Source organism: Triturus cristatus, chromosome 1_2 (genome assembly GCF_964204655.1).
Source record: "Triturus cristatus chromosome 1_2, aTriCri1.1, whole genome shotgun sequence".
Classification (NCBI taxonomy): Eukaryota; Metazoa; Chordata; class Amphibia; order Caudata; family Salamandridae; genus Triturus; species Triturus cristatus.
The window spans coordinates 856,566,390-856,593,240 of record NC_140580.1 but is presented as its reverse complement, the minus strand read 5'-3'; the positions used below and the strand labels follow the sequence as shown (position 1 = coordinate 856,593,240).

Genomic DNA, 26,851 nt, shown 5'->3' with positions numbered 1-26,851 from the left:
CTAGAAATAGCTATTTTCAAATAGTGATTCATCTGAATCATTCCTACTGGGTTGCAAATCGACCTACCTCTTGAATATTAATGAGGTGAGCTGCAGTTTGTGACCCATTAGGAATCACAGCCATCACAGGGATGGTGGCCAGCAGACCACCATGTCTGTACATGCATTTTAATAAAGGTTTTTATGTTGTTGAATTGCAACCCGTTTTCCTTAAAGGAAAACGGGACAGATTTCAACAATTTAAAATTAAATGTCTTGTTTAATTTTTTAAGAGCAGGCAGGACCACTGCCTGTTCTCAAAATGTTTTCTCAACATTCACAAAGAAGAAGAGGTCCCCTAATGAAAAAATATAAGGTGCCACAACAGGATCCAGACTTCCTGAAAACTGAATTGAAGGCTGATTCAATTATAGTACCCGTTCAGCTCTGGATACTACAGCTCAGCCACAGTGAGGAATCAAAGATTTAGGGGCACATGCATCATTCTTAATACCGGTCGCAAAGGGGCAGATTAGCAGAATCTCCCCTTTTGCGACCGGTATTTTTGCATTTGGGATGCATTAACCCAAATGCAAATTCGCAATTTAAGTAATCCCAAAATTTGCGATCACTTAAATTACAAATGATTGCGATTCCCATAATGCAATGCATGATGCAATTTTAAATTGCAATTTCGCAATTAGGGATCGCAAATTACCATCAATTTAAAGTTGATGGTAATTTGCGAAAACTTTGAAAATGCACTAAAGTGCATTTTTCAAAGTTCCATGTTACACACACACATGCCCTTGGGGCATGTGTGTGTGCGCAACATGTGGTCACATGGCAATTTCAGGGGTGCATCAGGGTGTCCTTTTGGCATCCTTGCACCCTTGAAATTGCATGCGCAATTTGCGAGTACCTATTTAGTACTCGCAAATTGGGCATGCAATTCCCATTCATTCCTATGTTGTAGGCCCATAGGAATGAATGAGAAGCTATTCCTTAATTGCGAATCGCAATTTACAATTCGCAATTAAGGAATATGAAGGAATCACAATTTCTTAAGCGATTCCTACATACATAAGGAATTGTGATTCCTAAATAACGATTTCTAAAAAATCACTATTAAAGAATCGTAGTTCCTTATGTTGATGCATGTGCCCCTTAGATGCTACTGGCAAAATGTATGTTAGACTGCAGCTACTCATTTAAAAAATACCAGTGTGAAGGCAGTCCTCACAAGGAATCAGAGGGAAATGTGTGAGGGCATGCAATCTTTCAAAACATCAGCAGCTAGAATTCACTGCAATGCTTCATGGAAATCAACTGATTTCTAAATCAAATTATTTCTAGCTCTGGAAACTGATATGAATAGATTAAAAACATAGAGTTCGGTCTTCAATAAAAGCGCTGTGTATTCCTCCAATTGATATTCATTCAAACACTTCATCCAAAACTTTTTATAAAACATCACTTTTCAAAAATAGTTTTGGATCTTGTATTTTGACACCTTTCTGAGATACCTGCCTGGCAATCCTTTTGAACATTTGATAGTTGACTGCAACATGTTCACATTGTACTGCGAGTTGTTCTTGTCACAAACATCACCCATATTCAATTAGGTGTATTAATGTTCTGTCAGTGTCAAATTTAACACTTTATTTGTGTATTGATCTCTATTTTGTATCTGCTTTTTTTCAAAACCCTTGTGCTAAATGAAGTAACTGTTCAACAAATTTAATTTATTCATGTAAATGATCAATTAAATAATGATCTTTGGTCATTTTTTTTATTGCTTTCTTGACTAAGTATACACACAAGGTCTTTTGCTTTGATTCTGGTATTCAGTGGTCCAACCTCCCATGTTTTAAGGACCCGTCCCCGTTTCCCTTCCTGTGATCAGAAATATCATCATCCTATCCCTGTGATAGCAGTAAATTGTAGTGGGTTGCAAAGTGCGACCTGCCTCATTATATTTTACCAGGTAGGTTGAATTGCGCCCCACTCCAATTCGGTATTATGTGAACCGAGCTATTATTGCATACATCAGTTAGCAAAATACCACTGAATTCACTAAAAGTCAGTGCGAAAATTGTGACCACTTTTAGCAAATCCTATGTATCTGGCTCCTAGTTTTGAATGCATTCCCATTCTGTGTTTAAAATGATCAACAAATGTGTCAAGAGAGGATAAATCTGCATCCTAGTCTAGTCCTTTGTCAGATCTTACCACAGGTAAACCAGTCATATTGCATGGGCATCATAGATCTTAAGACACATTTTTCCACATTCCTATGTGTGTGTGTAAAACACAAAATATTCACAAATGTTTGAATAGAGAGCTTCCACTATAGCCATTCAGACTAGAGTCTGCTCCCTTTCCGTTTTGCAAGTCCATAGCCATCGTAGTAAATCTCTTCGGTGGAAAGGCCTCATCATCTATCTGTACCTATACGATTGGCTGAAATAGCTGATTCACCAAAATGGCTACAACGTTTTCTACAAACAATTCTTCACCGGCGTAGAGTGCGTTGCCGTAGTCCAGTCTGCTGGTGATGAGTGCATGACTGACGGTTTTCCTGGTGTCCGGGGGATCGCGGGGGGGATCCACTTGAATGTCTTGCATAGTATGCGGAGGGTGTTGAAGCATGCAGAGGAGACGGCGTTGATCTGGCGATTCATGGTGAGTGATGAGTCCAGTATGATGCCGAGGTTATGTGAATGGTCCGTTGGGATGGGTGGGTTTCTGAGGGCAGAGGACCACCAGGTGTCGTCCCATGCAGAGGGGGTGGAGCCAAGGATGAGGTCTTCTGTTTTTTCTGAGTTGAGTTTTAGGCAGCTGTTCCTCATCCAGGTTGCGACGGCTTTCATCCCTTTTCGGAAATTGTGCCTGGTGATGTTGGGTTCCTTGGTGAGGGAGAAGATGAGCTGGGTATCATCCGCGTAGGAGACGATGTTGAGCCCGTGATTTCTGATGGTGGTTGCGAGGAAGGTTATATAGACGTTAAAGATGTTGGGGCTGAGGGAGGATCCTTGGGGTACTCTGCATCTGATCTCTGTCAGTTCTGATAGGAAGGGCGGGAGTCTTATTCTCTGTGTTCTTCCTGAGAGGAATGATAGTAACCAGTCTAGGGCCTTCCTTGGAGCCTGGAGCCTGGTGGCTAGTGTGCAGTGGAAGACGGTGTCGAAGGCTGTTTATAGGTCAAGGAGGATGAGGGCTGCTGTTTGGCCTTGGTTGAGGAGGACATGGATGTGGTAGAGGGAGCAGTTGATGGATCGACGTAGCTTGGGTACGATGACAGTGGCGGCCTTGTGGAAGATGTGCGGCAGACAGGGGTCAGAAGGTGCTCCGCAGTGGATGCTCTTCACAGTCTTTAGGGTATCTTATGTCGTGAGTGGGGTCCAGGTAAGGAGGGTCTGTTGGGTGGCATCGCTGGGGGTGGGAAGTTCCCACTGGTCTCTCACAAGGAATTTTAGGGATGGTGTGTCTCTTAGGCCTTCAGAATTAAAAAATAGAGAAACTCATCAGGCACCTTTTGGAAAAAAACAAATGGGTGCTAAATAACAACGTTGTTTGATTCTTCAAAGTTTTTATCCTGGTTTCCTAAGAATTGATCCAGTGAGAATACCTTTTTTTTTGCTTAAATTCTGTTTATTAAATCTTCCAAAAAACTTTACAATAGAAATGCAGTTGAAAAGGGAGAGGAGGAATTTGTTAGGTAATTACATAGCAGTAGTAGTACACTTAGGACGTCATGTTGGCATTGAAACCCAATTGTCCAAGTCTTCTAGAATCAAAAGAGTTCAGGTTATACAAACTGACTCCTGTTACGGAGCATTATAGGGCCTGAGTAAGGTCCTCTGTAACACTGGCGTTGGTTACAGCTCTATTACCACAAGAGAAGTCAAAACATTTATTTCTAAAAATAATAATTGTATCTACATCATCGCATGCAGTATAAGATAGTTGGGAAGCAGCTTAAGTAAGCAGGGCATCAACCAGTATATGCCTTACATGTAGCGTTTAGCTATCAAGCATCAAGTGGTGTAATAAGGATGGCAGCAAGTTGCACAGAAGTGGGTATAGTTGAAGGATGTTGAAGGGGACTTATCCTTTCAGGTACGGGTCAGTTCATTGTAATGTGCATGTGATTATAAAAAGTGCAAACATTCTAGCTATAAACATGCATTGGGGCGCTCCGGGGATCATTCAATGCTATATATGTTAGAGACATATCTTGTACAATGTTAGAGTGCAAGTGAGAGAAAGCATTCGAGACCTGTAGCCTAAGGCTCAAGCGAATAAAGAGCCCAAAAAGGCACTCAATGGGGCCAAGGTATCATCAACTGCTTCCGTTTTATATGTTGTTCACAAATCTAAAACATGAAAACATCTAAAATAATAAAAGAGATCTACGGATAACCAGGAATGTATAGGGTTTGAGGGAGGGTAAGCCAATTGTGTTGTAAGGAATATCAGGGACAGTCCTTCATCCCTATGTATATTGCTGGCTAGGAAAGGGGGTCACCATCCGCCCCCAGTGTCAAGGGATCTCGTTGTGCAATCTCTCTAGAGTATAGGAGTAAAGAGTCCTCAAAAAAGTTGAAGACATCGCAGCCTAGGTGGAAGATAACGAGCATGCGCAGCTTGGGAGAGATTAGTGATAAGTGGTTGCCAGGTATATGTGAATTTGGCATCTGTATGGGCGAAAGGGCTGTCAGGAGTTCCATTGTCATGACATGCCATAGGCTCAGGAACCAGGCAGATATCCTGGGGAGATATTGTCTTCCAATGTTGGGCTATAGTTTGTTTTGCAGCCCCCAGCATCTGCATGATAAGGCGCCAGTCAGAGTGCGTCATGGTTTTGAGTTGTGCTGGTCGAATGCCCAGCAGGGACACCAAGGGGGAGTTTGGGATGAGGAACCCCACAGTGTCTTTGATGTGGCTTAGAACCTCTTTCCAGGAACACCGTCCACAAGACATGAATAAAGTCCCCTGTTGCTATTTGGCATCTCCAACATAGGGGAGAGAGGGCAGGGAGGACTTTCTGTAGTAGTGCGGGGGTGTAGTAAAAGCGAGTCATTACCTTTTATGCCGATTCACACTGAGTAATGCTCTTATAAATTCTACTTATATCACACAATAGTTGTTCCCAGTTCCTCTATATCCATAAGCCATTGATTTTGGTATGTGTGAAGACAATGGGGTTGCGAGTGTTGTAGTACTTGATAAGTGCGAGAAATTAGGCGTCGTGTGCCTTCGAAGGTGTGAATGTACCTGGGGATGAGCAACCAGTGATGGAGTTGATAGTATTGAAGTCTGCTGGCGTCGGTGACATGGAAGGATTGTTTACATATGTCAAAGGATTTAAATTTGTCGCCTTCAAAGAGGTCTTGGATAACTCAACACTCTCCCTGATTCCATTCGGGGAATGCATTTGGTTGTAAGGCCGGAGCAATGGGTGTGTTAGTTGAAGGGAAAGTTGTTAGGCCTCTGGGTCCCGCGATCTTGTCCCCTGTCTCGAGTACTGTTTTTGTGGGGGTTGCAGCATATGTACTGCGGGGTCTAGCTGTTCTGCAAAGCCATGCTAGATCCCACAGGGGTCTGCAAGCCACTGCCCTGTTCATGTGGAACCAATGTTTTTCACTCTCCCGTACCACCCATTCAGATACGTATCATAGACGGGCCGCCCAATAGTATTCTAAAAGATTAGGACACGCAAGGCCTCCACAGTCCCGGGGCAACATAAGCACTTTGTTCGAGAAGCGCGGACGTCCTTTACCCCAAATAAAGGAAGTTAGGTCACGCTTTGGAAATCTACTAGAGGGATCGGGGTAGGCAAGTTTTGGAAGAGATAAAGTATCTTTGGGAGAAGTGTCATTTTCACCGCATTAAGATGACCCAACCAGGAGATAGGGAGTCTTTTCCAGCATTGTAATTCTTCTAGAATTACTCTACGACAGGCTGGCCAGTTGGCCTGGGTCAGGTGGAGAGGGACGGGGTCAAATTAAGGCCCAAATAGCAAATTGATTGATCTGCCCAGTGTATAGGGGTAATGTGTTAAAGTTTCTTTAGGTCCGGAGTATGGATGGTTATGTTTAATGCGTGAGATATAGACATGTTGCTCTTAAAATTGGAGGTTATTTCAAAGGAGTGGAGAAGCGAAGATAAGGCTGGGATAGACGTAGCCGGAGCGGTAATTGAAAGCATTAAATCGTCGGCAAACAGGGACTGGCAAGTGGTGAATGGCTATAGCGAGGGGTTCCACTGCTAAGGCAAACAAGAGAGGGGAGAGTGGGCAGCCCTGTCTGGTGCCCCTGTGGATCAAGATTGGGGGCGTAAGCTGGCCCTTAATTCAGAATCGCGCTACAGGAAAGGTGTAAGGAGCCATTAGTTTAGAGATCATTGTTGGTCCTAGGCCAATGGAGTACCTTTATGGCGAAACTGGCAGTCAACGCGATCATAGGCCTTCTCCGCATCAAGGGATAGCAGGCAGGCCAGGATGTCTCGCTTTTGGACCTTTTCAATAAGATGGGCAATTCGCCGAACATTGTCAGCTCCCTGTCGGTGGCGAATGGACCCCACCTGATCGGGATTGATCAGGCCTGGGAGGTAAGGCTCAAGGCGGTTTGTTAGAATCTTAGTGTATATTTTGGCGTCAGTGTTAAGCTGTGCGATGGGCCGGTAGGAGGTGCAGAGAGAAGGGTCTTTTGCCGGTTTTGGTATAAGCCCTTCTTCAGTGTTTGAAATCATAGGGGTAAGGCCCATGGTGTCGAAGAATGTATTAATGAGGTGGAGCAGGTGGTCCTGAAGTTGAGGGAGAAAGGCGCGGTAAAAAGCAATTGAGAGGCCATCTGGGCCCGGAGTTTTATTTAGTGGAAGTTGTTTCAATGCTCTTTCGTCTAAGTTAATTGGGTCTTCCAGTAATGGTCCAGAGGGTCCCAGACGCATGCATTGAGAAAGGAGTATGCCTCATCAGGCCTGAGGGGGGTCTGCGGTGTATAGTTAAGTGTAAAATGCAGCTAAGACCTGACCCTTGTCTCGTTCGGATGTGGCCCAGGTGTTGTCCGCGCATTCGATTTTAGAGACATGAGCTTTAGCAACCTGGCCGGTACATGATGTGCCAGTACAGCCCCCACCTTGTCTCCTCCCACAAAGAATCTGTGCTTAAGTGACATAAGGGTACGTTCTGCTTTATTAGTGCGAAGTAGTCTCAATTGACCCCTAAGCAAGGCAAGTTGTCATTTGAGTGTGAGCGAGGGTGTGACGTGATCCTTGTGTTCCAAAGCCTTAATGTCATTAGTTAAGCAATGTTCAACCAGACGGGCTTCTCGGGAAAGGGGATCGTTATAGAAGTGATAACACCTCAGATGGTTGCTTTAAAAGCATCCCACCGTCTGGCCTCGGACGGTTCCGGGGGCATGTTCACCTCAAAGTAAGCCAAGATCTCCTGACGGACTTCTGCCAAGTATATTAGATCTCGTAAGACTTGGGGAGAAGGCGCCATCTACTGGGGGCCTCGTATCATCTACCCGGGACATGAAAGGTCACCGTCACATGGGCATGGTCTGATATAGATATGTCTGAAGACATAGTCTAGATATTTAATCAGGGAGTGCGAGAGGAAGCAGTAGTCGATTCTTGAATAAGAACGGTGTACATGAGAGAAGAAGGTATAATCGCGTTCGCCCAGGGAGTGGTACCTCCAGGCGTCCTTCAGGCCAATCTGACATTGCCCCTGTGGTCTGAAATGAAGTTGCGCTACGGTCTAGTGTGGGGTCCCACACCATGTTGCAGTCACCTCCAAGAATCACCGCATCCGCTAAAGAGTGTAGATGATCCTTCAATAAGGATCTGAGAAAGGGATCTTGCACCTGGTTGGGCGCATAGATGTTGATAAGGGTCAAGGGTTGCACGCCCAATTGGATTTGGAGCTTTACATATCGTCCCCCAGTGTTCCGTGTCACTCAAGAAGTCGCCCCTCCCAGTCTGGATCTGATTAATATGGTGACCCCTGCCATTTTGGAAGTGGCTGATCCCAGTATTGGTGAGGATATTTCGGGTGAGCCATGACCTGGATATCTGTAGAGAGTAAATGGGTTTCCTGGAGGAAGATAATATCAGGTTCTTGGAGGAGTAGGTATCTCCAAATCTTTCGTCTTTTATTAGGAGAGTTGAGGCCCTTAACATTAAGAGTAAGAAGTTTCATTGATGGGTTTGTGGTCATAGTGTCACTGGAAAGTGTCCGGGAAGGCTGTTTTAGTCATGGGTGGGGGATTGGTACTCTTCTAGGGAGAAGAGGTAAAACCAGTAAGCGCCGATCCGGGAAGAGCATACCCTTTTAGTCACTTTTTGACTAAACTTTTTGAACTCTTTTGGTTCTATTCTTGTCGACATCGACTCTGGTGCCGGTAGGGATGCCTGGCTTTAAGGCTTGTGACTCCTGTCACCGACTGATGTCGGTCACGGACCACCACCGCTGGTGCCTCTATTGCCTCGGGCTCGACCACGATGATGAGTCGTGCCTCGACTGCCGGGCCTTGACTTCGAAAGCTAGGCGGGAGTGGTCCCGCAAACTACTCGAGTACCGCAGCCACCACCGCTCGCCGGGGTCCAAGTCTTCGAAATCCTGTAAGTCGAAGCACAGCAAGAAGAGGTCGAAGAAGCGACACCGCTCTTCTGACTCCCCTCGCCGGTCACGCGACCCGGCTGAGGGTTCGGGTGGCCCCACCAGCGCGGCTCCGTCGGAGCCGCAGGGGTCCCATCCGTCGCCATACCCTCCGGTCCCTGGGACTGACGCGACTCCAGCGGAGGTCACTATCTTCCTCATGGCCATGAGAAACCTGGCTCCGCCGTCGACGCCTGCCGGCGCGCCTTCGGGCCCCGCAGGCTCAACTGGGAGGCCCAGCGAGCCGGCGGCTCTGGCCCCAGCGCCGTCGTCGACTCCGCTCCCGACGCCGCAGGCCCCCAGGGGATCCAGGCCTGGATCCCAGTCGGTGCCAGTCAACCTCACGACCCCTCCGCCGGCGCCAGCGCCGACTCCTCCGGTGCCACCCCCGGCGCCGTCCCCGGACGACGACGTTCCCCAGTTTAGTCCCGGTCCGGGCCCGGGGTCGGAGCAGCGCCGTCCAGCGGATAACAGTGATGACTAGGAGGGGTCTGAGGACCCTCTGGCCAGTCAGGGCCAGTTATCTCAGGGCTGGGTAGATGAGCTGGGGGATGCCAGTGGTCTTGACACCTCCCCTGACACTGGCTTCATCTCTCCTCCGGCCGTAGCTTCGGAGGAAGGTGCTGCATTTTCTGTGGTGCTGCGCAAGGTGGCCGAAGCCCTTGGGCTAAAACTGCCTGCTGTGGCCGTGAGGACGAACCTCCTCACCAAAGTGCTTCAACCGTCAGCAAGCTCCTTGGAGCCTCTACTGCAGTTCAAGGAAGCACTCATTGACATTCTGAAGGGCACCTGGTCCAAGCCCTCCACAGTTCCTCCTGTGGACCGGAACGTGGCCCGGCACCACCGCCCTGCACCGGGCGACCCCAGTTTTCTGTCCCAACACCCCACGCCCGAGAGCCTGGTTATCCAGGCCTCTACCTCCCAGAACTCCTTCCCGTCCGCTCCCCCGGATCGGGAATCCAAAAGGCTAGAACAGTTTGGGAAGAAGCTGTTCTCCTCTCTTAGTATGGGGTTGCGGTCTATCAACACCGCGTGCCTTTTGGACCGTTATTCCCACTCCCTGTGGGATACGGTGGAGGACGTGCTGCCCCAGTGTCCGGAGGAGGCCCGGACAAGACTCGCCCAGGCTCTTGCCGAGGGGCGGGATGCGGCACGGCATGCAATCCGATGTGGACTGGACACAACAGACTCGCTGAGCAGGGCAATATCGACCACTGTGGCGCTTCGTCGTTTTTCCGGGGATGTCCAGAGCACCCTCATGGACATGCCCTTCGATGGCAGTCGCCTTTTTGGCGACAAAGCGGATAGTGCGCTGGAGCACTTTAAGGACTCCAGGGCTACGGCCAAGTCCTGGGGCCTTCCGGCCCCGCGCCCGCAAACTTCAGCTTTTCGCCGCTTTCATGGCCAAGGAAGGGGCGCCCCCTCCCGTCCGCCTAGCCACAGGCCGCAGAACCAACCTCCACGCGGTCGCGGACGTGGATTCCGCCGAGGTGGTACAGAGGGACAACGTGCCAGTCCGTCCACATCTACCCCAGCAGCATCCGCCTCAAAGCCCTCATAGTCCGAGCTTTCAGGCCCATTCCACGCCAATGGGAGGCAGAGTTCGCCATCACCTGCTCCACTGGCGTACCATCACATCGGGCAGGTGGGTGCTGCAAATCGTCCGAAGGGGCTACTCCCTCCCCTTCGAGGCGACCCTTCCAGCCATGCCACCGCAGTGCCACCGAATTTCGGGGTATCACTTGCAACTTCTGCAGGAGGAAGTTACGGCCCTCTTGGCCAAGGGGGCCATCGAGCGCGTTCCTGGTCCAGAAGTTGATCGTGGTTGTTATTCCCACTACTTTCTGGTTCCCAAGAAGGGCAAAGGGGGCCTACGCTCTATCTTGGACCTCAGAAGCGTCAACACCTTCCCATGGAAGGAGAAGTTCAAGATGCTCACCTCGGCTCAGGTTCTGGCTGCCCTAGACCCTGGAGACTGGATGGTAGCATTGGACTTGCAGGACGCTTATTTCCACATCCCCGTCCTGCCGGCCCACCGGCGTTACCTGCGGTTCACGGTGGGCCAGGAACGTTTTCAGTTTACCGTGCTCCTCTTTGGCCTCACCAGTGCCCCTCGGGTGTTCACGAAAGTGATGGCGGTGGTCGCAGCTCATCTGTGCAGATTGGGGGTTCCGGTCTTCCCCTATCTCGACGACTGGTTGCTGAAGGCGGGCTCACCCCAGGCAGTCGTCTCCCACCTCCAGACTACGGCCTACCTCTTCCATTTGCTAGGGTTCTCCATCAATGTGCCGAAGTCGCACCTGAGTCCCTCCCAGAAGCTCCTCTTCATCGGAGCGGGTCTGGATTCGGCGCAGTTCCGGGCCTAACCTCCGGAACAGCGGGTCCGGGATATTCAGGCCCTGATTCCCATCTTTCGGCCTCTATCCCGGGTGTCGGTCAGGTTGGTGCTGCGGCTTCTGGGTCTGATGGCCTCCTGCATCCTTTTGGTGCATCATGCCCGATGGCAAATGCGGTCTCTGCAGTGGGACCTGAAGTTTCAGTGGGCCCAGCATCGGGGCAACCTGTCCGACCACGTCCTGATCTCGGAGGGTACTGCGAGACAGTTGCAGTGGTGGCTCACGGACCGCGATTGGGTCAGTGGCAGATCCCTCTCCCTACCCCAAACGGAGCACGTAGTGGTGACGGATGCGTCCCTCCTGGGATGGGGGGCCACATGGGAGAGGCGGAGATCAGAGGCCTCTGGTCTCCGGCGGAGTCCCGGCTCCATATCAACCTTCTGGAGCTGAGGGCGATCCGACTTGCACTGAAGGCATTCCTTCCCTCTGTCCGGGGAAGTGTAGTGCAGGTGTTCATGGACAACACCACCGCCATGTGGTATTGCAACAAACAAGGTGGGGTGGGGTAGTGGACCCTTTGTCAGGAGGCTCTGCGCCTCTGGACATGGCTGGAACATCAGGGCATCACCCTGGTGGTTCAACATCTGGCAGGCTCTCTGAACGCCAGAGCAGACGAACTCAGCCGCCAGTGCATGATGGATCACGAATGGCGTCTAAACTCGGATGTGGCGCAAGGCCTCTTTCGGCAGTGGGGAGAGCCTTGGTTAGATCTATTTGCTACCAAAGAGAGCACGCAATGTCATCAGTTCGTCGCAAGTGGAGTTGCGTCTGCGTCGCGACCGAGCCCAAGTAATCTTGGTGGCTCCGGATTGGGCACGAAGATACTGGTATCCCGAGCTACTCAGTCTGTCGATCGATCCCCCGATACAACTGCCTCTTCAGGAGGACCTTCTGTCGCAGCAGCAGGGGACGGTCCTCCACCCGAACCTGTCCAGCCTCCACCTCCATGCGGCGGCAGTTGATGCCATTTGACTTGCCTCCTGAAGTCTGTAATGTTATTCTGGCAGCCAGGCGTCCCTCCACAAAATCGGTATACGCCTGCAGGTGGAACAAATTTGTGGCATGGTGCACAGCAAAGGCTGTGGATCCCCTTTCCCCCCCTGTTTCTGAGGTTCTACTCTTTCTTCTTTCCATGGCCCAGCAGGGCTCTGCTCTGGGCACCCTTAAAGGTTATCTTTCAGCCATTTCTGCTTTCTTACGGCTTCCTGATCAGCCTTCTCGTTTCAAATCCCCTGTTGTTTCTCGCTTCTTTAAGGGCATTACTCACATGTTTCCTCCTGTCCCTTTTGTAATGCCTCAGTGGGATTTGAATCTGGTATTGACGTTCCTGATGTGCGCTCCCTTTGAGCCACTTCATAATTGTCCCCTTCGTCTTCTCACTCTTAAGATTGCTTTCCTGGTTGCCATCACCTCTGCTAGATGGGTGAGTAAGCTCCAGGCTCTCTCTTCGAAGCCTCCTTTCCTTTATGTCCATCCGGACAAAGTTGTTCTCAGGACTCGCCCTTCCTTTCTCCGTAAGGTGGTAACTGCCTTTCACATCGGACAGTCTGTCACGTTGCCCACCTTCTTTCCGCCTCCGCATCCCTCGAAAGAGGAAGAGAGGCTCCACCGTCTGGACCCAAGGCGGGTGCTGTCTTTCTATCTGGACCGCACCAAACACTTCCGGGTGGACGACCAACTCTTTGTTGGCTACGTGGGCGCTGAGAAGGGACGGGCGGTGCACAAACTAACCATCTCTCGGTCGGTCGTTTTGTGTATTAAGGTCTGTTACTCCTTAGCTAAAAAGGAACCTCCTGTAGGGCTGAGGTTCCATTCCACTCGGGCCACAGCGGCGACCACTGCCCTGGGCCTGGGAGTCCCCTTGCAGGACATCTGTCAGGCAGCAACGTGGGCCTCGCTGCACACGTTTGCCAAACACTATTGCCTGGACAGCCAAGTCCGGAGAGACGGCTTCTTTGGCCGTTCTGTTCTCCAGGACTTTCTGGTGTGATTTTGGTTTGCAGGCCCACCTTGCTGGGGTATCTATTCTAAGGTGAGGAATCTAACTAACGTGTTTCTTTCAGATGAACAAGTTACTTACCTTCGGTAACGATAGATCTGTAAGAAACATTAGTTAGATAGATTCCTAACCGACCCACCCATCCTCCCCGTTCTGCGAACCGATATCTAGGGTTGAGGTCATCCCTTTCAGGGCCCTAGACGTTTTTGGCACCAGTGTCGGTCTCTTGCATGGCTCTGCGTTCCTGGCGCGGAAAGCTATGTACAAGAACTGACGTCAGCGCGCGAGGGCGACGTCTAAGTACTCCGACAACGTCATTCCGGCGATCACGACGCCGATGACGGACGCGGAGCCGCAGACGACGCATAGCGACGTGCAAGGCTATTGATGACAAAAAATCTTTCCGGATCCAGCCTGACGCCTGGGGACTGGGGATATTCTATTCTAAGGTGAGAAATCTAACTAACTAATGTTTCTTACAGATATATCGTTACCGAAGGTAAGTAACTTGTTCAACAGGGCCTGTAAGATGTACTGCCATTTCTGGAATAGCTCGAATGTCGAGACTGAGACCATTCCTAGGATGTCACTCCTCCAGTAGGCACTACGTGAGTGGGGAGCGTAGTATGTGCCAGTGTGGATGGCGCAGGCTCCGAACCTCGCGGTTAGAATGGCGGTCTGAATAGCCGAGCCATTGGCTATCAGGGAGAGAAGCTAATGGGGTAGTCAACAGAGGCAGGTGAGCTGCCTCTGCAGCCCTCCCTGGTCTTGTGAGAGTGTAAGGGAGTATGCCAGCTAGCAGAGTGACTGTGTAATGCTGAGGCTCAGGCTATTCAGGGAAAGTGAGGGTTACTTCAAAGCATAATGAGTTAGAGAAAACATTCGGAGTCGTTCACACAGGTTGACAAATTATTAGTTGAAGCACAGTAGTTAGAATAAGGATCATAAATGTTCCTTTGGCAGGGGATCTTCCTGAATGATTCAGGGTGTAACTGGTACATTAGTGTGAACGTGGCTGTCCGAGGTCTCCGAGTTGTGAGTTGTGAATTGCGCTCATGGTGCGCAGGTGGTTAATAATGCCCCTCTTTGTTTGGAGAGAGGTCTGTTCTTTGACGCGTGCCCTGCATTTGGGGGCCGGGACAGTAAACCATTCTGGCCGCATCGCTCCTTTGCAGGGGGACCCCAGTGGAGAAGACCCCTGTCATCCGAGTCTATGATGGAGCCGCTTCGCTTCATGCAATGAGCGGAGAGCTTAGCGCTTGCCCTCCCAAGAGAAAATCAATGCGGCAAGGTGGCCTCATTGATATTTATTTTGAAGATCCCATAATTTGTCTGTAATAGGCTTGAATTCTTTACAGCGACGGGAGTGACCAGGGCAATGTACTGAAAGACTTGAATGGGATGGCCTTTGTACGTCAGATTTCTTTCTCCCGTATCTTCCGGATTTCTGCAAATAAATTTACTCAGATTAGAATGTCTGGGACAAAGCCCGGATGGTCTACGGGACCAGCAACTCGGGGCGTTCTGTCGAGGGCCAGTAGGGAAGCATCATCATCTGCTCTGATTGTGTGCAGAAGGTCAGTGGTGAAGGCCATAATATCGTGGTCCTCTGCTCCCCGCGGGATCCCGCTAATGCGGACATTGTTTTGCCGGCTGCGGTTTTCCAAATCTTCTTGTTTCAGTTGCAGGTTAATATGCTGGTGTTCTAGTTCAGCCATTCTGCGCCAGAGGCTCTCATGATCTTCCACGTGGGTGTTCACCCGGCCCCCAATTTCGGTGACATCTTGTTGGATTTCTCATAGGCAAGATTTCAAGTCACTCTTGAACGATCCGATTTCAGCCTTGATTTCCTGTAGAAAAGAGGTCAAGAAAGCCTCTGTAATCGGGGCCATCGGTTGTTCGGCCGAGGTGGAAGCATTCGGCGGGTCCGAAGTAGGCAGCGGCTGGGGAGTGGATTTCAACCATAGGGATGCCTCTCTTTAGCTAGGGTAGGTGCAGAGTCTTTGCCCGCTTTGGGTCGCGGCATGGCGGAAGACAACTTTTCCTGAATGTTGCGGATCACAGAAGAAGACCCAAGAGGACAGGGAAGGAAATGCTAGCTTTGTGACCGGTAGTCCTCCCCGGGGACGCTGTGGACCAGCCGCTATGGAGAAGTTGAGGGTTAAGACCCTATCTGTACCAGCGGGTGGTCTTGGGCACCGTAGGCTGTTTGGGTCACATCCACGTCTGTGGTAGCGGTGACCCCAGAGATCCGGGGTAGGGCGCCAAGATGCTTAACAAGGAAAGGAAGAGATGAATAGAATCAATGAGCGGGCCCTGTAGGAGAGATCTCTCGTCTGGAGGCCAGAGGGAAAAGCATAAGTATGGAGGCACACATGATCCAGGGGTGCGAGTGCAGTTGTAAAGCTTCGCTAGGTTTCAGCCCGTAGGATTGGCCTTATCTGGGGAGGGCGAGGGGTCTTTGCTCCTTTTTTAGAGGGTGGTATGGTGAGAGTTGAGTCCTCCACAGTACAGTGCATAGGAAGAATGATTCCAGGGGATCAGGGAGATAATTATTTACGATGTGCTGAAAGGCCCATGTTGTGTGCGTTATGTCCTCGCTATGGTAAAGTAGTCATATATCAATTCCCCAGTGTGTACAGATGGAAGTCTCAGAATGGTGTCCACCAAGGGCCCCCTCGCATCTGTAGAGAGGTCGGACCCCCCAGCAGGAGAGGCTCGAGAGGAAGGCCTCGAGGGTAGGCGAGAGGGAGGTGGGTGTAGACATTCGTTGCACAGTCCTCTCAGCCGGCTCCCGGAGTTCAGAAAACAGAGGGAGGGGTCAGTATGCTCGTGCTCAAGGGAGCCGAGGGTGCAGGCCCAATTCCAGGACCTGGTAGGCGTAAAGTGCACCAAGAAGGGTAAGTGAACGAGTCAATATTGAATGCAAGCTGTAGGGGGCCTCAGTATCACATGCCCATGTTTCGTCCACGCTAGACGCTATGCACTCCCCAGTACAGGCAGGAAGGCCCAAGTCCAGGCCAGCATGTAGGAGCACACCAAGATTCCACGTAGTGGGTCGAGGGGGGTGGAGAGTCTCGCCGTTCGAACCCCACAGATGATCCCCCTCACCCCAAAAGGTGTTGGAGCATCATGTGGCCCCCACCTCAATAATCAGCAGGTAAAGCAGTGAGCGTTAGTTGAGTAGTAGGGAGTGGGGGAAAGAGCTGAGGTCGTCCACAATGCCAGGGGTAAAGTGTAGGTATCCTCTATGAGGCACTTCAAGGGATAGGTAATGGGGCCAGGACACAGCCACACTCGTCTATGCACTGGCCATCTCTCGGATTCAGTGTAGCAGGCTCCAGTCTCCCAGGTGGGCCCAAGTGAGAATCAGCAGGAGGGGGGAGGAAAGGCAAAGGCCTCACTGCGCGGGCCTCGCAGCCGATCTCCCCTACCCCCGTAAGCGCTGGCGTAATGCTGATCATCACAGCGGTGAGGGACAAAATTAATGGTAGGTGCAGGGGGGCAATGGCGAGGGGGTAGCTGGGCGGAGGAGCGTCGGTCTCTGCGATTTCCTCCTGGAATGTCCAAGCATGAGGTCTTCAGAGGAAGGTGGATGCCCTGTGGCTCAGGCAGCCAAGGGCCTAGCAAGAGAGGGAGGGTGGGTGCGATCCCTGCAGCCGATCCCCCTTACCTTCAGGTGTATCACCACCAGTTGCGTCTCCCCTGCGATGTGGGCCACGAGCAGCATGAGTTGTGCAGGGCCCCGGCCCAGAGCACGATCCGGAGGTGTGGCCGATATCTATATTTGTGGCCACAATGCAATTGCCACCTCCCTCTAGGGCGCCACCCCCGACCGTTGTCCGTCGCCTTCCCGCAGCATCGGATTTGCTTTCTTCATAGGGCTGCTGCTAGTAGGTCCGCCTGTCCTTGAGTGGCGGCTCCGGCAGGACGATTTTACAGGCCTCTGCAGTCTGGCCCATTCCTAGGTCTCGGCCGGGAGGCTGCTGGGCCCTTCATCAGCAGGGCTTCCCCTCACCTCAGTGCCACCCCCGATGAATTTGGAGGAAAGAAGCAGCCCCCAGTGCAGGCGTGTTCCTCAGCGGAGAAACCAAGGCGAGGGAGAGGCAACCCCACCGGCGCAGGCTCGTCAATGAGGCCCGAGATGGAGTTGTCGCAGAGCATGTCCACTGTGTCTTGTTGTATCTGGGTCTGCAGGAAGGGTCCCCAGCGGATTTTCAGGGTGTCCGGGGGGTCCTAGCGTGTTCTAGGAGCTGATCCCTCATGGTCGAGCCTGACAGCTAGCTCTTACCCTGGCGAATGAGCTTTAGCATGCCGCGGTGGAGTGGAGCTCCGAGGTTGCACGTTTCACTCCATTCGTGGCTAGGCCACGCCCCCCGAGAATACCTTTTTAACAGAATTATCGAAAGCGTTAATATACACTTTTCTTCCGATTACTTTGCTTTACAAGGTGGTGCCCAACTGAGATTCTCAATCAATCAATATTAATAAAGTGCTGCTAATCACCCAATAGGGTATCCAGGTGCTTGCAGTTCCGGAATGGCTCATTTGAACAGCCAGGTCTTGAGGGTCCTTCGGAATTTTGGAAAAGGTATGATAGTCTGAGATGCTTGGGGAGGCTGTTCCAGGTCTTTGTTGTGATTTAGGAGAAGGGCCATCCTCCACTTCTGCTTTGGTAGATCTGGGGAGTGTAGGCAAGTGATAGGGAGGCGGTACGTAGCATAATCTTCTTGTCAGTCAGGGAAAGTTCTGGCCGTGACTAATGTAGTCGGATCCTTGGTTGTGAAGAGCCTTGTTTGATGGGTTACCAGCTTGAATTGGCATCTCTTCTGAAGGGGAGAGCCAGATTTTTGATAGATATTCTGATGGGAGGCTGCCAAATAGATGAGACATACTTACCATAGTTAAAATCAGAATCCTTCATCCAAGCCAGCATTGCTAACCTTTACCAGGTTGCTCATCATGTAGTAAGGCGATCTAAACTTGCCTTTTATGTTCATGAACATCTTAGGAGAATTCAAAACTATTTCCACCAGGTCAGCAAACACCTCCTTTTGGAAGAGATTCTGCATCTGGTGCCTATATTGACCAATTGATGCAAGAGGTTGCCAGCAAGTGATGGTACTGCCTTATTTTCTCCTTTTGGCCAAATATGGTCTTCTGTTTGACACTGATCACTGCTTATTGGAAGAATTCATCTTGGACATCTTTTTTCACTGTTATTGTGATCACAGGTTTCTCTTCCAGGGGAGACTTATCAATATTCATAAACACTGAATAGTCCAGCTCATGTGCGGGGACCCCAGAGCATATATGAAAAAAATAAATAATATGTATATGTTAAACAAAAGCTTTAAGTATGTAGTACCGTCAAACATACATATCTAAATCTATATATACATATGCATGCAACCTAAACCATCAAATAGGCTAAAATGCCAAAATTGCATTGGATTTTTTATTTAAAATAAATACATATCTATTAGCATTTCTGTAACATAGAACATGCACTCCATAACTGTCTTAACATAGCCTATATTTTCAAAGAAAAAGGCAAAGTGATAGCAGGTAGTTAGCCCATAGGCTGCATAGAGAAAAACAACAGAATAAAACTGGCGCTGTGCCTTTAAGACCTCCATACTCCCATCATGCTCCACAGGTGACAGGTAAGTCAGTTCTTTTTTCTGGCACCTTCTGTGAGGATCCTGGAGCATTGAACTTATTAGTTTTTGACTTTCTGTCAATAATTGATATTTGGAAGTTGGTTTTTTGACCTTCATTTGAAGTTTTTGAGTATCATCTATACTACCATTCTCTGTTTTCTGAGTTTTTCGATAATTTTTTTAGAAAGAAATGGCAGCCTTGTTCAACAAGTGTCCTTTGTGTGGAAAAAAATGGCAAAATCTGATCTACATTCTGTCTGCTTTGTGTGGTTGCCAACTTCTCACAACCAGACACATGTTATCATTGTCAGCAGTTTTCCAGAAGGACTCTGTGTGACAGGGAAAGAATAAGGCTGCATGCCATGCAAGAGAGAAGAAAGGTGAGATCCACAAGTGGCCTGAAAGGTTCCCAACAGCCTTTTAGAAAGACATCCTCTCAAGTGCAGTTCGAGCACAGAGGCAGAAAGGACAAAAAAAGACACTGTTCTGCTTCCCCATCGATGGAGAGATCAATGTTGAAAATGCCTGTTTGCTCACCATTGAAATCGACGTTGGAAAGGCCTCTGCAGCAACCAACGACATAGAAGGTAAAGTCACCGTCGAGACGTTCGGCCCCATGCTCATCGATGACAAAGTCGATGTCGAAGTCACGCCCAAGGGTCAAGGATCCTCATCGAAGATGGCACCAAGTAAGTCGACGTCTAAGTCTAGATGTCAGTCGGTGTCGAAAACATCTCCACCAATGCACCGGCTGTCGTCGGCAACCCCTCAACGAAGCTTGATGTTGAAATGTCTGCCGCTGAGGGGACGTAGGCACTCAACGTCGAGGGCCTTGTTGCCGCCCAGGCATGGGTGGTCTTCATCGAAGACTCCACAGACGACAGGTCAAAGACTTACCACGTCTAGAGCCTCCCCACCCGCCAGGCTCAGCCGTTCACTGTCATTACCGACGTCGAGACCTAGGCGCTCCACCTCGAGAAGGTCGATATCGAGGCCGCTGTCTTCTCATGTTTTGTCCCCGGCAAAGAAGCAGCAAATTTCTTGTTCACCCACACCGATGTCTAGGGAACAACATGTGTCAGAAGCACAGAGGCCAGCGTCGAGGTCTGTACGGACAAGTCCAGAAGCGCATTCACCTCCCCAGGTCTCAGGATTGTGCAGCTTACACCAGAGGGATATCCTGCCCGAGAACAGACGCCACCAGTTAACCTCTCACCGTGCTGGCTTCAAAGTGTAAAGGAATGGAGAGTCCCAAGACAAAGTCGGACTTTTCACAGACATATTCGCCTTCCAGAAAGGCCTTGGTCTCCTTCAACAAGAAGGTCTCGTTCTAGGACACCTCACAGGCGATCTCCTTCGAGGTCTCGTCATTCCTACTCTCCGAGGTCTCGGAGGCATAAAAACAGGTCTCCTTCCTGATCCACAGAGACATCAAGATCATCTGTTGGCGATTACTCACCTACACTGTCTGCAACCCCTCCATCCGTTCAATGAGGTCCTATGTAGGGCTACAGCGAAATTGAACATTGAGATGAATGCTCCAACCACCTCAGCGTCAGAATCTTTGAAACACTGCATCATTGATCATCTTCTAGACCTCTGCTTCCTCTAGTACCTGGTCTACTTGAACCCCCTTTTCAGATGCGTTAATAGGGCCTGCACCATTGCGCATTTCAAAGAAGTACAGAGTGCCAGACCGGGAGCCACTCTTTCTGAGGGCCAATCCACCGCCGGACTGTCATAGTGGCAGTGGCCAAAAAGGCCTGCTTCTGAGTAGTCTACGGACGATTTTTTGGTTTTAATTCCGGTGTAAACACAGTATGAGAATAGCATGTAATGAATTCACAGATATCTCCTAGTTTTAAAATTTGGAGTTTTGAAAATGTTTAATGATAAACCTTGATTAACGTCGGTAACATCGTAAGGGAGGGCGGTGTAATCGAGTCAGCTGATTACGTTGTGAAAGAGGCTTTATTTTGCAGAACAGGGTGATTAATGATGGTTTAAACAGCATGGTTTGGAGTCATGGGTTCGGAGGAAGTGGAGATGAAAGGAATGAGGTGGATGGAGTATACACAAAGGGTCACTCAGTGGAGGTGGGGTCACATCAAGTGAAAACAAAGGATATGGGTTGGTGAAATAGGATGGTAAGACACGTATAGGAGGTACGGTAGACTTTATTCTGTTTAAGCAGGCAAAAAGGAGGGTTAAGAAATAACGGAGGGTTAAGCAACAAGAACCTAGAGTCAAGTACTCACATTTAGTGGATTGTGGGAAATGTAGGAATGAGGCAATCGAAGGCATACAGCATTGGTTATCCAGAAGGGGAGGGGCTACACCCAGATATTTTATAAAAAAAAAGGATTAAAAGAAAAAGGGTCAAAACGTAAACAAGTTTAAAATGGCTTCTCTTCTGGAAGGAGAACGTGGTCATGTATTGCAGGTATGGTAGAGTTTAAGGGAACCTTTGTTTATGGGAACGATGGTTTAAAAGTAAGAGTGATGGTAGAGAAAAGTCAGTTTGTGTATCTTTACTATAATCATAGAGTTGTAGAATAATGAAGGGGGAGGAGATGTGTAAAAAGCCCCGTGTTGTTTTAGAGGGAGTACGTTAATCATTGGAGGAATTTTTAAACATGATTCGAGTAATCTAAAATGTGTACTACATGTTATACTGTGAGGTCTAACGTTGGTGCTTAATTTTTTGTAGTGAACCCCTGATGACGGGCAAAAAAAAAAGAGAGGCCCGAAATGCATTGGGTATTTAGCACTACTGAGGATGAAATATGTAAATTTTCTGCTTCAGAATAAAGGTCCGGATGAACATAGCTGCAGCATCAGAAATGTGATTACATAGCAAGGCTTTCTTGTGACAGAGAAGAATGGAATGAACTTTGAATATTGGCAAAATAAAATGAAAAGTGACAAAATGGATTAAGCAGTTGTACCGTCATTGCAATTGATCAGTTAAATGGCAGTGCGTCCGACTCAGGAGTGAAGTTTTACTCTGGAAATTCAATGATAGATTCTAATTTACGTGGCTGAAGGGCAGACCGCGGCACCGGCTGCACGCACAGATCAAGCTGATGAAATTATAAAAAATGTTAAACAATGAAGAACTGGTGTGCACTTTCACTTCTGATGTGTAGTGGCCAGGAAGGCCCATCCAGGGGAATCCTCCTCCATGGTGCCACCCGATAAGGACAGCAGAGAAATGGATTCCCTGGAGAAAAGGATGTGTACTACCTCTTCTACCTATATGAAGGTCACTAGTGTCTCACCCTTCTAGGAAGTTATGATAGGGCACTATGGGTCCAGGTACACAGAGAAACTGCCAAAGGAAGTTCAGAAGGATTTCCAAAAGATTCTCCAGGAAGGGGGACTGGTGGTGAACCAAGTGATTAGTGCTGCAGCTGATGCTTTGGGTCTGGCAGCCCATGGCTACTCTCATGGCATCTGTGCTATGCGATACTCTTGGCTATGATTTACAGATCTCAAACCCGAAGCCCAACACAGGATCCTGAACCTACCCTTCAGTGGAACCTCCATTTTCGGCACCCATGCCAATGATTAAACGGCGAGGATGAAATCTGAATTCTGAACTCGACACCCTGAAAGCAGTAGGTCTGGAGAAGCGCAAGGAGTTTAGATGCAGATACCGTCCCTCTGACACTCGCAAGGATCAGCAGATGGTTCAAACCCCTCACTCGACCTCCCAGCAACATCACCAGTCTAGATCCCATCAGCGTCGGCCAGGACGTGGATGGGGGAGCTGCCAGAACATCAGCTTCCTATGCTAAGCAACCAACCAAACAATGAGGACTTGCTTCCCCCAGCTGTGTTTACCACTCCGGTGAGGGGAAGTATCATGACACATCTGGACAAGTGGCAAAAAATCACAAAGGACAGAGTGCTCAATATAGTGCAGAATGGTTACTCAATAAGATTCAAATCCCCACCTCCGGCAATCCCACCTCAGAGAGCAAGACCTGCTTCGGGTGGAGGTAACTATTCTGCTACAAAAAAAAGCCATCGAAAAAGTTCCCTGGCCCCAGTTACGACAGGCGATCTACTTCCTCTACTTCCTAGTCTTAAAGAAGGGCCCAACTCGAGAGTAGAGGCCTATACTCGACCTCAGACTCTTAAACAAATTTATCCACAAAGAAAGGTTCAGGATGCTGGCGCTACATCAAATTGTTCCCCAGCTCCATCAAGAGGACTGGATGTGCTCCATCGACCTGCAGGACGCACATTTTCATATACCAATTTCCTGAAAACTTCGGAAATTTCTGTGGTTCCTGGTGGCCTCAGAGCACTTCCAGTAAAAAGTCCTCCCATTTGGGCTCAAGTCAGCCCCACGCACGTTCTCGAAATGCGTGGCGGTAGTAGAAGCCTTCCTGCATAAGCAGATCTTCACCTACCCGTACCTGGACGACTGGTTGCTAAAGAGCTCGTCTCCTCAACTACTGAAAGAGCACCTCAAATCCTGCATTTGTGTGCTAGGTCATTTGGGCCTGTAAGTCAATCACAAAAAGTCAATTCTCAATCCAACCCAAAGAATTCACTACCTGGGTGCTATTCTGGATACTGCAGATGCAAGAGTCTGTCCTTCGGAGAAGAGGTTCTTCTTAATCAACAACAAATGCTGCACTCTCCTCCACACACTTCATCCCACGACCAGACACGTATCCTCGCTACTGGGATCAATGGCATCCTGCATCTTCATTGTCCCCAATGCCAGGTTGAAAATGCGACCCCTCCAGCAGGCTTTGAAGATCAGTATTCACAGATTTCGGACTGCTGGGAAGAAGCAATCACTCTCCCTCAGATGGTCAAGGAATCCCTAAGGTGGTGGATGCAACTTCCTCATTTGATGAAAGGAGTTCCTTGCCACCAGGACCTTCCGAGTCACATAATTAATCAACACAGATGCATCACTCCAGGGATGGGGAGCCCACATGGGCCCTCTACAAGTTCAGGGGTTGTGGTCTGAAGCGGAGAAGAGTTCCCACATCAATGTGTTGGAACTTCAAGCGGTACATCTAGCGCTCAAATCATTCTTCCCTTCCATCCAGACACGATCCCTGTTAGTCCAGACAGACAACTTCACGACCATGTACTAGTGAATAAATAGGGAGGAACCAGGTCGAGACCACTTATCGCTAGAGGCCCAAGCCATATGGAGATGGTTAATAGCAAGAACATTGACTCTATCTGCGATCCATCTCCCAGATACCCTCAATGTACATGCGGAAACACTAAGTCGCAACTTTGTCGAAGCCCTAAACTGGGTGCTAAATGGCAATGTCACACAGGACATTTTTCAACGATAGGGATCTCCAGACATCAGTCTGCTGCGTCTTTGCATCCAGATATCCATAACCAGGCTCCAGTGGGAATGCGCTTTTGAACAATTGGTCAGAGACATTACTTTACGCCATTCTGCTAATCCCACTCATTCCTATGGTAATCAACAAATTCTACAAGGTCAAGTATGAACTGTATGAATATTCTGAAAGAATCAAGTATGACTGTATGAGCATTCTGACAGAATCAAGGAGGCCATCCACGAGGAAGTCATACACGTTCAAATAGAAGCGGTTCCACCTATGGTGCACCACCAATGGCCATTATTCCATCCTAGGACAGGAACAAGTTATTCTTCCCTACCTGTTGTATTTGGATAAATCAGGCCTTCAGTTTACCTCCATAAATGTTCACTTGGGAGCCATTACAGCATACAGAAAATCGCCCATGCAGGATTCCTTTTTTCAGATGCCTTTTGTTAAAGACTTCTTTGAAGAGTCAAAAAAGGTATATCCTCCGGTTAGTTCTCCCTCTCCTCCCTGGGAGCTTAGTGTAGTCTTTTCTAAATTGATGGGTCCTCCCTTCGAACTCTTACATAAAGCATCCCTGCAGCATTTGACGTGGAAGACTGCTTTCTTAGTGGCAATTACCTCTGATCACAGAGTTAGCAAGATACAAGCTCTGTGTTCTAAAGATCCTTATCCCATTTTCCATGCCAACAGGGTGGGCCTTAGAACCCTCCCTAGTTTCTTACCAAAGGTTGTTTCTGATTTTCATATTAATCAGGCTATTAAGCTCCCTACCTTTTTCCCGAACCCTTCCACCCCTCCTGAGAGAGCGTTGCATTCTCTAGACCTCAAAAGTATTCTTAAATTCTACCTACACAAAACAATAAGGGCATAAGGTAATCAGACCGTTTATTTGTAAATGATGGTCCCATGGCCCTTTTGACTAATAATACTGCAAGATCAAATACTTTGGTAGCCACCTTGTATTTCTCGATTCGGGCGTGTATCCCAAGCAGGCGACCCTCTACACTGAATTTCAATATGTATGGAGTGTGGGGCAGCTCTAGTGCATGTGCTAAAAATTGGTGGCTCTGTGTCGACACCTAGGGCAGGTGAACGGTGCCTCTGGGTATATCCATCCTATCTTGTGTGGGGTAAGGTATATTAATATTTATATATCTGAATCTGGCATTACGGGATACATTGTGTGGGTACTCCAGAGCAATTTGCCACTCTTTATCATTGAATGCGCGACCTACCACACTTTCCCATCTATCCCTCAGTGGGTGGAGAGATAGCCCCGTAATTGCAGTCAGTGATTTATAAAGCCAATTGATTATCTTTCAGGCCCTACGCATTGTGTATAGCGACTGTAATTTTGCGTACTGGGGGCTCGGCGATATCTATATTCCACTGCCACTTTATGGCTTGTAGTATCCTTCCATAAAGTAAAGGCTGTCCTTGAGGGAGGTCCAATATGTCTACTGGTGTCTGAAAACCCATAAGGGTACCATTAAGAAAGAGGTCCCCTATTATGTCAATTCCCCTGTGCTCAAGCTCAGTACGTCTATTTGTGTTAAATGGGCTTTGTGAATGTGATTATCATCATAAAGTCAACAAAATCTGCAATACTATCGAATAGTAGCGCTATAAGTTTTGTAATGTATTTGTGTATTGAAACATTATCACTCCCTTTTAGGTTCAACTGGTTATGGTCAGCACCTCTGAAGTCTCCTCTCATTCTGCAGAATAACAGATTGGCTGCTATATACAAATCACACGGAGCTTAAGTGTCCGTCCTGAATTCTTAGCTCCTCAGCCAGAGCCCACTCCAACACATCACTTTCCCAGTGTGATACCCCGGGGGGGTCTAATGTTTTGCCATCTAATCACTAAGCATCGTCTGGCCAACACTAAGGCCTAAAGCTCAAACCTATGTTGAGCTTTCTTGTGTTTTTTTGGTTTGGAGATAATCCCCAGCACCATATAAGCACACCCAGTCACCTTTTTCACCATAGGTACTATCTCACTCCAACAGTGTGCAGCATCGTGCACGACCATATCATGTGGAGGAATGCAGCCTCCGTTGCTCCACACACATACACACAAAAGGGACATGCAGATATATCGTGTTCAATTTTACTGCTGTAAGGTAAGTTCAGTGGAGGCCATTAAAATGTATTAATTTGAAAAGTTAATTGCTAGATACCTTCTGCACTTGAGTACATGCTACCTTCCATTCACTATCCATCAATGAGGTGTCCATATCTACATCCCAGTGATGTCTGACCGTCAGTGGTGCTTGTTTAGGGCTTTGTATAGATGCAAGATTATCTGTCGTTATCGGCCCATTTCCAGCAATCCTGTCAAAGCAGCAGGTGTGTCTGGTGCATTAGGGAACTCAAGCCAGATCACACTAGCAGTTTAAGCCAGCTTTGCATATTGCAGGAAGTGTCCAGGCCCAACCCCATACGCCTACCAGGTTCCATCAAAAGTTATACATTTCTCTCCCTGGTACAAATCCCCGATGATACAATATCCTCCATCCTTCCAATTTATCACTGACACATCTTCAGCAATGTGGTGGAATGTCTGTAACCACCTATTTACAGATCATTAGCAAAAAGAGAACCACCCAAAATTCTTTTAACCATATCTACTCATACAGATTCCTCCGCGAGCACCCCATATCAATGGATTGGGCCATGTTGTTGTATCGCTTTAAGCAACTAACCCCCGGCGAAGACCCTAACGGAGACGCACCTACACTACCAGCCCTGCAAACGCAGTCTTAAATCCTAACCGCCCAATCCCTTCACATGCTGGTG

General features: G+C 48.7%; 1 long non-coding RNA gene across 1 annotated transcript in view; it reads left to right on the top strand.

Moving 5' to 3' along the window:
• The window catches only part of LOC146868158 (uncharacterized), a 99,291-nt gene that overhangs the window by 615 nt on the left and 71,825 nt on the right, over positions 1–26,851 (top strand). The window lies entirely within an intron of this gene.